This window comes from Nuphar pumila, chromosome 4, assembly GCF_984573655.1.
Source record: "Nuphar pumila chromosome 4, dmNupPumi1.hap1.1, whole genome shotgun sequence".
Classification (NCBI taxonomy): domain Eukaryota; kingdom Viridiplantae; phylum Streptophyta; class Magnoliopsida; order Nymphaeales; family Nymphaeaceae; genus Nuphar; species Nuphar pumila.
Genome location: NC_143252.1, coordinates 126,913,765 through 126,932,003, shown reverse-complemented (window position 1 = coordinate 126,932,003; position 18,239 = coordinate 126,913,765).

Sequence of the window (18,239 nt, the reverse complement as noted above, 5' to 3'; positions counted from 1 at the left end):
TAAGAAAGTCCACCAAGTTGGTTAGATCCCAAGCTTAATAAGTGTTTCATGTTAGCAGGTATGGATGCTAACAACAGCAACCAAAACGACTGTAGGAATGGTAGGGATACAAAGAGATAGATGTGAACACCCCAAATTTTTAAAAAAAATTCAAAAATTCCCTTTTTGCCACTGACCCCCATCTTCTGAATAATTGGGGCAACTTCTGAACAATTTTCATTTATTTCACAGATTCACTGGTTGAAGATCCAAAATTCAAATTCAAATTCAATTTCCATATCTGACCCAATTTCGGATCCAGATCTGATATCCAAATCCAACTCTGAGTCTGAAACTTCTATTTTTAAGAAAAAAAAAATCTCTATATTGATTCAAGATCCAATCTCAATTCGAGATCCAAACTCGAGTTTTTCCTCAAAATCCCAGATCCAGATCCATTTTTTAATCTTAATTTCTGAAATTAACCATGTATTTCCCTCCAAAAAACTTATTTTGAAAAATCCTTATATTTCAAAACAAATATTTTATAAAAACCTTTCAAAAACCTCGTCAGGATCCCATCTTTTAAAATCCTCATGTTTCCTTCATATTTTCTTAAATTTTTCCTTCAAAAAAAAATTATATATATATATATATAAAGAAATTCAGAAAATGGCCTTATCCTTTTTTCTGAAAAACTTTGTAAAAGGAGACCACCATTTTTGAAAATTTCAAAAATCAAAGGACCTCTTTTGAAAAATAGCCTAACGGCTTCCTCTTATAAAAACAACCCGCAAGGGTCGATGAATGGCATCGCTTCTTCACCTCTCCACCCTCTGATCTGCTCTTCACCTCTCCCTCTTGCATCAAGCATTTGTTTCCTCTATCCACGAGCACCCATTCCTCTCTATGCTCTCATTTCCTCTCCCCTTTCCTTCCTTCTTCCTTCTGTTTCCTCCCCTTTCAATCAAGTGAAAGAGTTTGAATCTACAACAAGAGTCCACATAGTGCAAGGAAGGAACTTCATCTTGTTCAGGTATGAATTCCTTTCCCATTCGCTCTTCTTCTCTTCCTATTCTCCCCTTTATTTTTGTCTTTATGTTTTCCATAAGTTTTCTGGTTTCTTCTTCAGTATTTTAATAGCAAGCCTCCTTGTAGTGCCGATCTGCGTATAGCAGTATCGGCCTACATATGGCAATATCACCAGAATGTTTCTATTCCAACATTTTGTTAATTTCCTTTTGCAATTTGTTATTGAATTTCTCTTGCTTATGCATATTGTTGAATATTTGTTCATTAAAATTGGTATTCCTTTGTTCCTACATTTTACCTGTAATTACTTTAGATCCATCTCATTTGTTTTTTTGTGTTTTCTCTCATTCATGCCTCCTCAATTTAACACACCGTGCATCCTCTTATTCACGTTGCATCTGCATTTTGCTTTTAATTCATAAATAGCCTTTGCATTTGTATTCATAGCATCGGTTTTATGCATAGCGTTGCATTCATTTCATTGTTGTTGGCCTTCATCATACCCATCTAACGTCTTCTTGCACGAATTTTGGATATAAATTTGGGTCTTGGATATGGATTTATATCCAAAATCGATATATAGTCAATTTAAAACTTTAAAATCAATTTAAAATTTAAATTGGGTAGGTAGAGTTCTACTTCGGTAGAACTCTACTACATGAAAGCTTCCATAAGGGGATGACACTCTCTGGAATGTTTAATAGAGCATTATATTTTATCATATAATAAATAATTAATTAAAATAATTAATTAAAAAGCGGTATTATCTAGAAGAGGTAGAGTTCTATCTTTGGTTAGATTGCACATGTGTGTGTGCATGTGCAAACTGATCAGATTTGCACTATGTATGTAGTCTGATCAGACTTGCCTACAAGCCATGTGAGTGTAGTTTTATCAACCTACAATAGGTTGTTTTTTTATATTGTAATCAGATTTGCCTATATGTTATTGTTGATACTGATCAGACTTGTATGTGTATGTTAATTTGATGATCATTATCATATTTAACCATATGTTTTTTTTTATGATTGTTGTTAGACTTAACTATATGTTAATTTGATAATCGTTATCATATTTGAATATATGTTAACTTGATGATTGTGATCAGATTTTATCATATGTTATTTTTTTATGACTGGATCAGACCTCTATATAGATGTTATTTTGATGACTATTACCAAATTTTGTCTATATATTATTTTAGAGGACTGTTATGAGATCTGCCATTGTGCTTGGTGGGTGCAATTTGATCAAATTTGACACTGTTGGTGTAAGTGTATTCTGATAATGATTATGTGTAAAAAAGGGTTAGATTCTATTGATGAGTATGTTAAAAAATTTAAAGCCATTTGTGATGACTTTGCCGCCATAGGTAAGCCTGTTGAAGATAAAGAAAAAGGCTTTTGTTTTTTCAAGGTCTTGGGCAAAGGCACAAGTCGTTTGTAACCACTATGTTGAAAACCTAGTTCCCTCCTACAAAGAAATTGTTACTCTTTTGCAAAACTTGGAAGTTTGAAACAAAATCCATGAAACAAATAGCCAACCGCAAGTTGCCTTTTATGCCCAACATGGTCAAAACAAAAGATGAGCAGGATACCACTATCAGTTCAACTCTAGGGGTCGTGGGTTTGCCATAGGAGGTTGAGGTGGTGGCTCAAACAACCATGGCAATAAACAATAAGATGGAAATCAAAAAAAGGAAAAGAAAGACATTGTTATTTGTCAGATTTGTAAAAAGAAAAATATACCGCCTTGAAGTGTTACAATCTCTTCAATCATGCCTTTCAAGCTGAGGATGATCCACATGCTCTTGCTGCCTTGACTATGAAAGAGAGCCAAGATGTTGAATAGTTTGCTGGCATGGGAGCCACCACACACATGATTGGCGATGCAGGTAAGCTCAAGAACCTCACTCCTTATTATGGCCATGACTCAATTATCGTTGGAAATGAGAATAAAATCCCTATTACACATGTTGGAGAAGCCAAGTTTTCATCAAACATTCATTTAAAAAATGTGCTTTATGTTCCTAGTCTTACAAAAGATCTCATTTCAGTGAGCCAACTCACTCATGATTTACCATATGCTTTTGAATTTACCTCGTCTGGTTGTGTGTTAAAGGACAAAAGGACGGGCAGGATAATGACAACAGGGAGTGAGCGAGGTGGTCTTTATGCTATGGACATAAGGGATCGACAATAGGCAATGTTCTTCTCCTCTCGTTTCAGGCGTGTTTCAAAAAACAAATGGCATGAACGTTTGGGACACCCCCAAGTGAATATTATTAGGCATCTTAAAAATAAGCATCTTATTAAAGTTGTTTCCAACAATATTTATGATTCTATGTGTGGTAGTTTTCAAATGGGGAAAGCATGCAAATTGCCTTTTGTTGATTGTGAAGAAGTAACTTTTGAACCATTTGATAAGATCCATACCGATATTTGGGGGCCATCCCGGTCACGTCTCAAGAGTTCTATCGTTATTACATGATTTTTGTTGATGACAAAACCCAATTTACTTGGTTTTACCCCTTAAAGAAAAAATCAATTTTTTGAAGCTTTTGTTCATTTTCAAAAATCTAGTGAAAGGCAGTTTGAAAGAAAAATTAAAAATTTTCAAAGTGATGGAGGAGGAAAGTTTATAAATGAGAAACTTATTGCTTATTTAGATGATCTTGGCATAAAAAGGCAAACTTCTTGTCCTAAGACTCCCGAGTAAAATGGAAAAGCTGAAAGAAAACATAGAAATATTATGGAGTTAGGACTGACGATGATGTTTCATGCCAACATTCCAATTTTTTTGGGATAGAAGCATTTTTATGGCAATTTTTCTTATTAATCGTCTTCTTACATCAACCTTAAAAATGGACTCTCCATATTTTTAACTTTACACAGGATATCCAGATTACTCAAGTATGAGGGTCTTAGGGAGTCGATGCTTTCCATATTTGAAAGGGTATGCTTCTAACAAATTTTATCCAAAATCTCTCCCTTGCATTTTTGTTGGATATAATACTCAATATAAAAGATACAAGTGCTATCATCCTGGCAGCCAACAAATTTACATGTCAAGACATGTGATATATGATAAAAATACCTTGCCTTTTAAGGATTCGAGATCTCTTTACAAAAACACAAAGTTAGAAAATGATTTTTCTTCCTTCAATGACTGGAAAAGTTTAGATAAATCAAGCATGAAGGATCCTCCTTCTCGTTTTGTTTCATATCCACGCATACATGTTCGTGAAAGTGATATTCAAAATGAAGATTGTCATGCTCCTTCAAATGAAAGTCAAGAAGAGGGCCTTGAGAATCAAGATATGCATGATCATGAAGGTAATATTCAAAATGAAGATTGGCATGCTCCTTCAAATGAAAGTCAATAAGAGGGCCTTGAGAGTCAAGATAACATTCTTAATGAAATTAGAGAATCGAAACATGGGGAATCAAGCAATCATGGGGAGATCACTGTTGAAAATCGAACCATAGTTACTTGGAGAATGGCGGGTATATTTAAACCTAATCCTAAATATGCAAACATATGCATGACCTATGATTGCATTCCTAAAGAGCCATAAGGTGCCCAAGAAGCTTTGGCTCACCCAAGTTGGAAGTCAGCCATGGACGAAGAGATTGTTGCTCTTCAATCTAACAAAACTTGGGAGCTCGTACCTTGTCAACCCTCTATGAATGTGGTTGGATCCAAATGGGTTTTCAAATCCAAACTTAAGTCAGATGGAAGCCTTGATCGACTTAAAGCTCGTCTTGTAGCTCGAGGGTTTACTCAAGTTGAAGGCATTGATTTTAAGAAAACATTCTCACATGTTATAAGACCTGCAAGCATTCACATTATTTTTAATATTGCCACTATAAAGAAATGGGAAATACAATAATTGGATATTAAAAATGCTTTTCTTCATGGATCGTTCCATGAAACGGTTTATATGGAGCAACCATTTGGATATGAAGATCCACTTTTTTCTCACCATGTTTGCTGACTTTGAAAGGCTCTATATGGTCTCAAGTAGATCTCTAAAGCATGGTTTGAACGATTAAGTGATTTCTTGCTTCAATATGGATTTCAAAACAATTTTTAAGATCCATCTATGTTTACCTATCACTCTTATAGGGATTGCCTTATTTTACTTGTATATGTGGACGACATGGTACTTATGGGGAGCAGCTCATGACTCATTAATAAGTTCATAGATCAATTCAAGCATGAGTTTCCAGAAAAGGATATGGGAAAATTTTAATACTTTCTTGACATAGAAGCCATTTATACTCATAAAGGTCTACTTTTGTGTCAAACTAAGTATGCTCAGAATATACTTGAGAGGACAAAATTGCTCGATTGCAAGCCCTTAAGCACTCCCACGGCCACCAAGATGAAGCAAATTAACCCTAAAGACAAGGTTTTTGACAATCCCACTTTGTATCGTTGTATAGTAGGAGCACTATAATATTTGACTATCATAAGGCCAAAATTGTCTTTTTCATTAAATTTTGTAAGTCAGTTTATGCATACCTTGACAGAAGGACATTTTTAAATTGTTAAATGGATCCTTTGATATGTAAGAGGAACCATGGATTTTGGACTTCGGATATTATCCCAAAGCTCCTTAGATCTTTATGTTTTTTCAGATGCAGACTAAGTCGAATGTCAATTCACCAGAAGTTCAACATCAGAAGTTCAATTCTTGGATCAAGTTGTATATCTGGGAGTGCAGAGAAATAAAGCATGGTAGCCAGATCTAGTGCCGAAGCAGAGTATCGATCTATAGCATCTACAACAGCAGAAGTCACATGGCTACTATGGGTTCTTCAAGACATTAGAGTTAGAATTCCTCAAGCTCCTGCCCTTCATTGTGACAATTTAAGCCCTCTTCATCTGACAATAAATCCAATCTTTCACAGTCGGTCCAAGCATATTCAAATAGACTTCCATTATGTTAGTGAGATGGTTGCTTATCAAAATCTTGTCTCAAAATTTGTTCCTTCTCACGGACATATTGCTGGCATTTTTACTAAGCTTTTGAGAAAAGCACAATTCTTAAGTTTGAGAGACAAACTCAGCCTATATGCAGCTGGCTTCGTTTGACTGAGAGTATTAAGGAAGTTGATCCGAATAAGTAGTTGTCGTTTCATTCGGTATTCAAGATAAGGATCCAGTTGGCGATGTTAGGGAATTGCATGAATTAAGGAATGGTGAAATGATTAGGAATGGTAAACAAAAAAAAGATGTTGGCTATGGTAATAGCAAACAAAATCAGATTCGGATGAGAGACTTACCTTATCATGTTCCTAAAAAGAATGCCAATCAACTTGGTGATGAATAATATCTAGTGCGTGAGGTGAGGGTTTTCTGTGGGTGTAGGTTCTGACAAACTAAACCACGTATATTCCTTGTTTGATTCCTTTTACTTTATTCTTTACGTGTTGCTTCTTTATGTTGCTCCACAAATCTATGGAAGATCATGATATCATGGCTAGGAACAAGTCGAATACTGGAAAGGATCAGTTGCAGGGCTGTTACCGGCAACCATCTTCTTCTCAACCACCAATGAGGAAGATGAAGGAGGTGTATCCATGTGTGCAACTAAACTGCCTCCACTAATTGTCGTTTTTCTAGAGATATTGGGACTTTGGATGGTTCCTTTGTCTCTTCCAATCTCACCTGGATTCGAATTTAGTGTTGTTGCTGAAAAGTCTACATCTTCACCACCCGTTGGTACCTCTGAAGATAGGGAAACTAAAGCTAAAGCCTTGCGAGGTGCTACCCGTCTCTGCCCTCTTATTCAACAGGGTACTATGAATCACTATTCAGGTGGTGCTCGATCGTCGTCAATCATCGGTACGAGCTAGTTAGTTGGGCTTCAAACGATGAACTAATGGTGAAAACATGTCCCACTTCAGCCTTCACCTCCCATTGCCAACACGTCCTCTGGTTGTCCCCTGTTGGCATTTGATATTTATGCACGAACTCCACAAGATTCCTCTTTGGGGATTGAGAATGCAAACAGCTCAGTCATGCATTCTGATCTAGAGTCACTTGGTGGTGACTTGTATCCTGACCATTCCATACTCTTATGAAGATCCTCACATGAAACGTCAGGAATTTGCTAGCTACTTCTGTAGCACAACGTGAAGTACAGGATGTTCTGTGGAAGTACAAACCAGCAGTTGTTTTCATTATAGACTCTGCTACGTTTTGTAGGCATTGACAAACTTAAACGTCAGTTGACTGGTTATGACTCCTGAGTCCTGATGGGTGAGGATGGATATTGCAGGGTTTTATGTTTTTGGGATCCAATGCAGGTAATCTCACTAGCTGCCTACCCAGATACAGGGACACACGAAAACCAGATTTAACGTGGTTGAGTGTGGCTAACACCTACGTTCACGATGGGTAACTCCACTCAATGAGTATCGTTGGTGGAGCCTTCCACTATTTATAATGATTTTACAAGGTAGAGTTTAGAAGATTTAAATCACCAAGCTACTTAATTATATTCTAAAACATAAGGTCAGTCATAAGAGGAAACTTAATATTTGATGAGACCCACTGGGTCTCTAGAATTGGCGCCCCACCCTCTTTCTTTATCTTTATGGAATCCTTCCTCATGTGACTTGATTTCGAAGGAAACCCAATTACCTTATCACCATGGGTTTCCCTTTTATAAAGGATTTCCTTAGCATGGTAGGTTTCCAACTTGAGATTGAGATTGAGCCTTATCTTGGCACCACCAAGAACGGAATCTAAACCACGGTTTTGAATATAGATTGATGGGATCATCTCGCTATCATGCCCCCTTAAACTGGATGCAGGAAGAACAAAGAGGCCTAATTTGATTTTCAGATAAGCAAACTGAGAACGTGGGAGAGCCTTAGTAAAAATATTAACAATCTGCCTGGAGGATGTCACAAACTTTGTTACAAGAGTGCCCAATGCCACCTTCTCTGACAAAGTGATATTCTATTTCAACGTGCTTTATCATAGAATGAAAAGCAGGTTTAATATTAGTATGCAGGCTGAAATATTGTCACAGAACAGAGTTGGTGGAAGCTAAAGGTAGATGCCAAGGTCAAAAAGAACGAATGTCAATCAGACAATACTAGAAGTATAAAGCGATATTCGGCTTCAGGACAGGATCTGGCAACCGTGAGTTGCTTTCTAGCACTCCATGAGATGCAATTGAGCTTCTGATAAGGGGGCAGCCCAATCTGCATCAGAGAGTGCATATAATTCGAGCAAGGACCTGGATAGTACCTGAATCCTATGATTAAGAGTGCCATGAACATTTCGAAGAATCTTTTTGATCATTTGGAAATGAGAGTTGGCTGGAATGATGGTCAGAATGGCACTGCCCTGCCAGTCCAACCTTTGCCCGACCAAAAAATGAACAGATTCTGGTTTGGTGCATGGTGCTCACATGAGGGTTGTTGTAGCATGGTGGTGGTGAGGTTTGAAAACACGCTCCCTCTGATAAGCCTAGTTGGAAAAATAGGTGAAGGTGTTTTGCAAAACTGGGTTTTTTTAAAACCTAGTTTTGTGCCAACCAAGGTTAACCTAAAACCTGGTTTGGTGGCACCCAAACAGCCAACAAACAAAGTTTTGGGTCTAAAACCTGGGTTGTCACCCAAATCCAGGTTTTCAACATGGTTTTGGGTGTCATCCAAATACAACCGTACTTCTGCTTTTGTCATTTGCTATTGATGATCCAAGTGCTGCAATCTTATATAATAAAATTCATCAATTTTCACATTATTTTTTTTCAAAGTAACATCTTTATCTCTTTATATTTTTATATAGATATATACGAGAAGGAGGAACATGCAACCAACTCTACAACAACAACAACTACACCTTCATTCCAAAACAATTGGGGTCAGCGATATGAACAAAAAAAGAAAATCATTCTGTATCTTCCACATGAATCCTTCTCCTCCAATCATTTCTATCCAATGCCATGTCCATGGTGAGGTTCAAAGCATTCATATCCTTTCCTATCATCTCCATCCAAGTCTTTCTAGGGCTTACCCAACCTATTTTAACTAATATATTTTCCCATTTCTCCATCCTTCTAACTGGAGCATCATTAGGCCTTTGTCGAATATGTCCAAACCACCATAAACGATTCTCTCTCATCTTATTTTCAATGGGTGCAACGCCTACCTTCTTACGTATCTCTTCGTTCTGAATCTTATCTTTTATTGTATTTTCACACATCCATCTAAGCATACGCATCTCAGCTACACTCATTTTTTGAATATGATGTCTCTTGGCAGAACAACATTCTGTACCATATAGTAAAGCGGGCCTAATAGTCGTCCTATAAAACTTTCCCTTCAACCGCAATGGCATTCTATGATCGCACAACACTCTAGTTGCACTTTTCCATTTCATCCACCTAACCTTTATCCTATGATTTACATCTCCACCAATTTCTCCATACTTTTGAATGATAGATCCCAAATATTTGAAAGAATCATCCACCGATATTTCTTGCTCACCAAACTTCACTACACTCCCATCACTACTTCGTTGCTTACTAAACTGACACTCCATATATTTTGTCTTACTCTTACTCAACTTAAAACCTCTTGATTCCAATGTTTGTCTTCATAATTCTAATTTAGCATTAACCCCAGCTCTAGACTCATCAATCAAAACAATATCATCAGCAAACAACATACACCACGACACATTTTCTTGAATTGATCTCGTAAGCTCATCCATCACTATAGCAAATAAGAAAGGGCTTAAAGCAGATTCTTGATGTAACCCAACCGTTATAGGAAAATTGGTTGTCACCCCTCTACAAGTGCGGACATTGGTTACTACTCCTTCATACATATCTTTAATTATACTAATGTACTTGAGAGAAACACCTTTCTTCATCATTGTCCACCAGAGAACGTCCCTAGGTACTCTATCGTATGTCTTCTCCAAATCAATAAAAACCATATGCAAATCTTTGTTCCTCTCTCTATATCTTTCAATAAGTTGTCTAAAAAGATGTATAGCTTCCATAGTTGATCTTCAAGAAATAAAACCAAATTGATTTTCTCTGATATCATGGCAACCTTCCTCAACCTAGACTCAATCACCCTCTCTCAAAGTTTCATAGTATGACTCATGAGTTTTATACCACGATAGTTTGTGCAATCTTGTATATTACCCTTATTCTTATATAGAGACACCAAAGTACTCTTCCTCCACTCATTAGGCATCTTATTTGTCTACCAAATCTTGTTAAAAAGATTTGTCAATCATTCTAAACTTTTCTCTCCCAAGCATTTTTAAGCCTCGATAGGTATACCATTTGGGCCAACTGCCCTTCTTGATTTGATTTTCTTCAAAGCCTCTATAATTTCTTTCTTTTGAATCTTGCACATGAAGTCATGATTCATCCCATGAAAAGGAATTTAGAAGTCTCTAAGATCCTGAGCATGACTTCCATTAAATAGCTTATCAAAATAATTTTTCCATCTCTCCTTAATCTCCTCATCTTTGACTAAAACCATTTATATTTCATCTTTGATACATCTAACCATACCCAGATTTCTCGATTTCCTATCGCTCATCTTTGCAAGCCTATAAATATCCTTCTCGCCCTCTTCGGTATCCAACTTGTCATAAACCTCCTTATATACTTTATCCCTTGCGTTTTGAACTACTTTTTTTGCTTCCTCCTTTGCTATCATATACTTCTTCAAATTCTCATTATCACGACTCTTACTTAAATTTCTATAACACTCTCTTTTAACCTTAATAGCTAATTTGACATCCTCGTTCCACCATGATGTATCCTTATCTAGCGGTGCACCGCCTTTAGACTCACCCAATACCTCCTTAGCCACATTTCTCATGTCGCCCTCTATCTTACTCCAAATTGATTCTGAATTATCCTTGAGACACCAATCAACTTCCTTAACTACCTACTCTACAAACATTCCTTGTTTAGCTCCTTTCAGTGCCCACCACTTAATTCTAGGATCTGTCCTATGTCTATCCTTTTGTGGCATTTTCTAATTCTAAGATCTAAAATTAAGACTCTATGTTGTGTAGCTACACTTTCTCCCGGTATAACCTTACAATCGACGCAACAACCCCTATCTCTCTTTCTAAGTATGAAAAAATCTATCTGACTCGTATTAACCCTACTTTTAAATGTTACTAGGTGAGACTCTCTCTTCCTAAACCAAGTGTTTGCTAAAATCATATAATCATTTCTCCACTTTCGTTTCTTTCTCCTATACTATAGCCTCCATGGATACTCTTAAATTCATCCCTACTAATGCCTACATGTCCATTAAGATCACCGCCGATTAAAAACTTTTCTCCATAAGATATCCCTTGTACTACTCCATCTAAATCTTCCCAAAATTGACGCTTAATGGAATCATCTAAACCTACTTGAGGTGCATAAACACTAATAATATTAATAATATACTTACATAATACTAATTTAATAAGTAAAATCCTATCACCCTTCCTACGGACCTTAACTACATTATCTATAAAATCGCGACTCATAACAATCTCTATATTTTTATTCCTATTCCTATTTATTCCTGTATACCAAATCTTATATCACCAAGGTTCTATCACTTTTGCTTTCTCACCTACCCATTTGGTCTATTGTATACATAAAATATCAATCTTTCTCCTACATATAACATCTACTAACTCTACCAACTTACCTGTTAAAGACCCTATGTTCCAAGTGGCTAACCTAATTTTATGGTCTTGGACTAATTTCTTTACCCTCACCCGTCCAACAAAGTGAGGGAACCCTTGCCTATTTGACACCACACCCGGGCGCCGGTGTGACCTGTCACTTATGGGCGACAACCTAGCAACCCTTGCCCATTTATCACTGCCTTCGGGCCTATAGAGTACAACGCGTCGCTCAGTAGGGAACGCCTCAACGAAATTCTCATATTGGTTCATATTCATAGGGTATGACTAAGTTTTTATGTTGGCTGTCACTGGCCTATCGCAACCCTCCTCCTTTATCCAGGCTTGGGACCGGCAATGTATAACTAAACAATTATACACAGGCGGAGTTGTGCATCCAACTCTACATGGGGCATTTATGACAAGATCTGGGTTGCTGGATTTGATTAAATCCCTTAGTGCAAAATTAATTTTGAAATTCAAACCTCCACAAATGGTAACTTGTACATAATTATGATGAATGGGAATTCACTTACAACCATTATTTTTGGATACTATTTAGTGTTGAATCCAAAGTTGATAAAACTTGGCCTGTTATATTGAATATATTCAAATTGTCCTAGATGATTGCATATATGCTCTATATATGTTTGTTACATTTTTTCTCCTTGTATGTGTATTTTTATTGATCCTTGTAATGGATTCATTCTTTCAGTTGTACTTAGTGCAACCCAAATTTGATGTTGATTGTTTTACATAAGGATAAATTATCTATATGTCAATCAGTGTCACGGGCCTATTTCTTCAATACGTCAGTGCAGCGCGATGATCCTTCCTTACTGCCGCAAGCTTTTTGGTCACTCGCTTGCCGTTGCGAAAGTTTTGATAATAGAGAGTGCAAGAGAGCGAGAGAGAATAATGAGAGAGAAATGGCAATCACTCAAAAGCAATCACAATGAGGATGAACAAAAGAAAGCTCAACACATTTGCATTCATTCACAATTTTGCTCACATGCATTATTACAGTTCAAATCTACGAACTAACCCTTCAGGATATTGATCAAATTGAGCCAAAGTACAAGGGTGGCCCAAAGAAAGTTACAAATGACTCGACACTTAACATCAAGACTCAACCAAAGCAAAATAGACTCTAGACACAACTGTACAAAGTAAGTCACAGAGGAACAGGCTCCCCCCTTCAAATCATGTGCTACCCTCGGCTCCATCTGCTTCATGGTAGGCTCTGACTTCATCTAGATAGCGGCTCTTTATCCAGAATGTTGGCTCCCACGTCAGTTTCGTTGTCTCCTTCCACTGCACCAGATGCTCCTTCGCTTTGCCCAAGTAGTTGACCTTGTAGTGAAGGTTCTTGCTGAGACACATCTCAGCCCGTTGTGTTGCGAGTGCCCTCCACAGGATAGGTGCGCATTGTGGCACGCTACATTTCGGATCTCCCTAATCCACATATAAAGGTTTTATGTTACATACGTAAAACACCGGGTGCACCTTAAAGTTTGAGGGCAAGTCCAACTTGTATGCTATGTTATCCACTTTTTTGATGATGGTGAATGGTCCCTCGTACTTCCTGATCAGTCGGCAGTACTGTCCACGGAAGATGCCAGTGTGATCTGGGTAAAGCTTCACCAACACCTAGTCCCCAACACGAAACCCTGCAGGCTGACGATGCTTGTTTGCCCACTTCTTCATCCTCTTGGCCACTTTGTGCAAAAACACCTTCGTTAGCTCGGTCTGCTTGTGCTAATCTCGAGCAGATTGATAGGCAAAGGATGACTTTCCCTTCTCGTCCAGCTGTCAATGCAACTCCTTCAGTTCAGTTGGCTCCATGCAATAAGGGATAATGGCAGGAGGCTTTGCTCCAGGGATCAACTCCAACTTGTGGTCGACCTCACATCTCGGAGATAGACATTTTGACAGTTTTGGGGGCATCATTCTCTGAAACTCAACCAATCGTGAGGCAAGGGTTGGCGACACTGCTGTTTCCACATTCTCTTCTTTGGTGCGCACAACGACTAGAGATGTTTGATCTCCCCGCTTGACACCCCTCTTTAATTGCATAGCAGGTAGCATTGAAGACTCGCCTCCAAGAGTAAGGCACTGTATCGTGTATGAAGAGTTTGACCCTATGATTGTCAATGAGTTAAACTTCGGCACCATTATCATATTTTAGCCGTGAAGAAACTCCATGCCTAAAATCATTCTATAGTCGTCTAGGGACACCACTAAGAAGTTGGCTTTGCCAGCCCAACTCCCAAATTGGATAGTCACATTTCTTACTTCACCAAGAATGGGCTTGGACTCAGAGTTCACCATCTTGATGGTCATCTGCTTTGGCCTAGGCTTCAAGCCCAACCACTTTGCCTCTTCCCGTGAGACGAAGTTATGCGTGGCCCTGGAGTCTACCATTGTTATAGTAGACTTCTCATTCGCAATGTCTTTCAAATACATGAGTTCTTTGCTAACTGGTATGCTTTCGGCTGCACAACTTTTAACTGTGTTGATGGTCTGCAAGGCTCCCTTCCTGGGTTACGCAACCACAACATCACTACTCTCTGCCTGTACCGCATTGATTTGCCCGTCGTTCCTCACGAGGCACTTTGGACATTGCCTAGCAATGTGCCTATCGCCACATAACCAACAAGTCATAACCGACCCTTTGTTGCTATTATTGATGTACTTTTTGTAATTCTGCCTCTTTTCAGAATGGTGTTGGGTCGATGCCTCACACTTATTGTCACATCGATCCTCCTTTTTGCTTTCGTGGACCGACTTCTTCCCAGCCTTAGTCGATGGAGTAAAGAACTTGCATTATGTATCCACTAATCGCTCGACCGTCACATACACATCTTCTTAAGTCTTGATATTGCTCCTTTCTACTTCAAATTGTGCCCAAGATTATAGTCCCACAATAAACCAGTTGAGTCTATCTTCATCTGGCATATTGGATACGTCTAGCATAAGCTTTTGGAACGTTCTGATGTAGTCGATCAAGGCTCCAGTGTTCTTCAATTTTGACATCATCTGATAAGCTTAACATTGTACATTCCTTTGCATAAAGTAGTTTCGTAGCTCAGTTTTGAAGGCCTCAAAGGTATCAATCATACAATGCCCTCTTTTCATGTCGCTGCATTTCCTTCTCTACCAGACTATCGCATCTCCATCAAGTAGAGTTATTATTGCCTTCACTCTTAGGTCTTCAGCCAATATATTCTGAATGTTTAAGTAGTTTTCCACCTGAAACAAAAAGTTCTCTATGGTCTTGCTATCCCTTGAACCATTGAGCTTCACTGGTCTCGACATATCTGTCTTTGATGGCCTATCATCATTTCTGCTATTTAGGGGTCATTGTCCGCTGTAGAGTGTGGTTCTTCAACTAAAGCTCCCCTACTTCAGTCTACAGGGTGGTCACTATTGTAGTCAGCGAAGTAACCAGTCCCATCAGCAAGTTCACCTGCTCTCGCAGGCTCATCACCTCGTCGTCCAGTCCTCTGAATGACTCAACTACGCATGAAATCACTTCCTTATGCGAAGTCACAACAACCACCAGTTTGTTGACAGTCTCGGCCATCTGCTCATGCCCTCGATGTGAATTCATCTTCTTGGTGTCGGCAACTGCCTTACCTTTGGTGCTACGTAAGTTATATTGGGGCGCCACGATGTCTTACTCACAAATCGCGGTCTGTCGGCGCATCTCTCGACACCGACTCTAGAGTCCTTTCTCCAGCTCGAGAACGGGTTTTAGTATCACTTATCATAGGCTTATTTCTTCAATAGGCTAGTGTGGTACTTTGATCATTTCTTATTACCGTAAGCCTTTCGGTCGCTCGCTTGCTGCTGCAGAAGCTTTGATAATAGAGAGTGCAAGCGAGCGAGAGAGAATAGAGAGAGATAAAAATTGTAATCACTTGGAAACAATCACAACTAGGGTGAACAAAAGAAAGCTCAACGCATTTGCATTCATTCACAATTTTACCCGCCGACATCATTACAATTCAGATCTACGATCTAACTCTTAAGAGTATTCATCAACCTGAAGCAAAGTATAAGGGTGGCCCGGAGAAAGTTACAACTGACTCGACACTTGACATCAAGACTCAACCAAAACAAAACAGACTCTAGACACAAATGTATCAAGTAGGCCACAGGGGAACAATCAGAAGAGTTCTATTAATAAATAACATAGAAACCTACGAGAAAGAAAAACAGTCTCATTGTTGAGGTAACTTTTACTCTCTTTAGCACCATGACCAAGGATGATCCACCTTATTTTGTTCCTTAAGACTACTGTTTTGGGACTATGCTGAGATTTAGGCAAGCATGTTTGTACGTAAACATGTGTCTATATTTGTCCATATAGCTATATATTATCTATTAACTTATGCATATAGTCCCAATCCTTAGTTCTTAAATCTCTCTTTTTGAAAAGACAATATCCAAGCGTCAATTCCTAACAAATGGACCGCCTCTTAGACACGTGGAGTTAGATTCTCAAAATTCACTATAAGTGACTAGTTCAAGTCACGATACTGACGGTGCTTTGTACCAATGAGTTTTCTTATATATCTTGCTATTGATTCCTCTTAACTCTTTGAGGGTGCAAACAACACTAGTTTTTTTTTTTTAAGTTTGTTACTCTACATATGTGATCTACCATGATTGTTTTTGTAGGAATTGATTTTTGGATCGTTGCAATTGTGATACATAAACATGTTCTGGAAGGGCTTCAAAAACCAATAGCCTAACATATTTTATATTTTCAAGACAAAATTCACATCTTCTATAAAAAAACATAAGATCAAACAACTGGCTCAGGACAGAGAAAGAAAAAAAAACTAAATTGTATTAAAAAATGTCATATTGCTTGAAAACCCAAAAGTTGTTTTGGCAAAAGAATCACATAGCTAGGTTAATTTCTACGTTACCAAGCTTTTTCAGTCATCCAAACAACTCAAAGTCTAGGGAAAAAGTTGTTCTTAGTTCTTTTTTCTCATTTCTTGTGGGGCTAATTTTGTTATATGTATACAGAGTAATGGGTCCGTGCTAAATGAAATATGCTAGATGAAACATGCTGAATAAGTTTTTTAGGTTTTTTCATTTTATTTTTAAATTCTAACAGTACATTTGTGATCTATGTGCTTGATTTTATAGGGATAAGCTCTTGAAGTGTTCAATTAAGACACATGGGTGGGTTTTTATAACGTTCAAAAAATCAACGGTCCAAAAACTTTGTAAAATTTTAAGGCTCCAAATATCATTTTCATTGAAAACACATGATCCATATGTGGATTCCTCGTAAATCGACCATGCCCAACACATTTATGGGGTCAGAACTGTGAAAAAATACCGAAAGAGCAGAAAAACCTATTTGGCATAGGCCCAACACACACACACATATATATATATATATATATATATATATATATATATATATATAGAGAGAGAGAGAGAGAGAGAGAGAGAGAGAGAGAGAGAGAGGTTGCTTTTGCCTAATGGTAGGAGGGTGCATATAGTCTTATTTTTAACACTTTTGTTATTTTTTTTGGAATCCAACCATATATATGTAATCTATGTAATATGTTTAGTAGAAATAGGATTTTGGATCATATTATACGTGAGCAGGTTTTGTAAGGCTTAAAAAAATATCAACTTAGAATTATAAAAAATTTAAAGGCTTATAAAAATCATATTTTTTCATTGAAGAAACATTATCCAACAATTGGTTCCTAGTAGGGAACAAGCGGAACACATATGTATGGTCAGATTTACAAAAGATGTCCTGAAACATCAAAATCTAACACTGTTCACACTTTATATATATATATATATAGTAAAGTGTATCGTCAAACACACAAAGCTTTCGATGAAAGATCAGTGGTGGAACCTGTTTCGTTTGTTATAAAGTCCATTTAGCAACAGTCCGGACCACTGCTAAATGGTATTTTTTCACCCAGAACTTTAGCGGCGTAAGCAAAAAAAAAATGAAATGAACGAACCTAACGCGTCCGACCTTGTTCGATGCCCAGCTCATCCAATGATACTTCTTCCCCTATATATATATAAACACATAAATGTATTCAGCATAATTTGTTTGCTAGGATCAAACCTTGGGTTGTGTTATTTATTTATACATATATGATTTGTTGAGTCACAAAATTTAAATTTATTATGGATCCTAGAATTTTTTTAAAGTCCTTAACAAAACCTGCTTACATGTCACGATCACACGATGCAGAACTCATTTTCTACTAAACACATCTTCTAGATAATATCCATGGGGTATGAACTAAAAAGAAAAATCTAAAAATATTCAATAGTTGTGTGCCTTCAATAGCACCAAATATTATCCTCATAAATATATATAAGGAATGGTAGAGAGAAGAATAATTTCAGTACAGGTGCTTAAAGTATCTAAAATTATGTTTGATGCTTTAGTTGACAAACTTTTAAAATAAGCGCAAAGGTTTCAAGAAATTGCTCAAATCGGTGCATGGGCTAAGGAAACCATCAGGTATGTTGTAAAATTACTT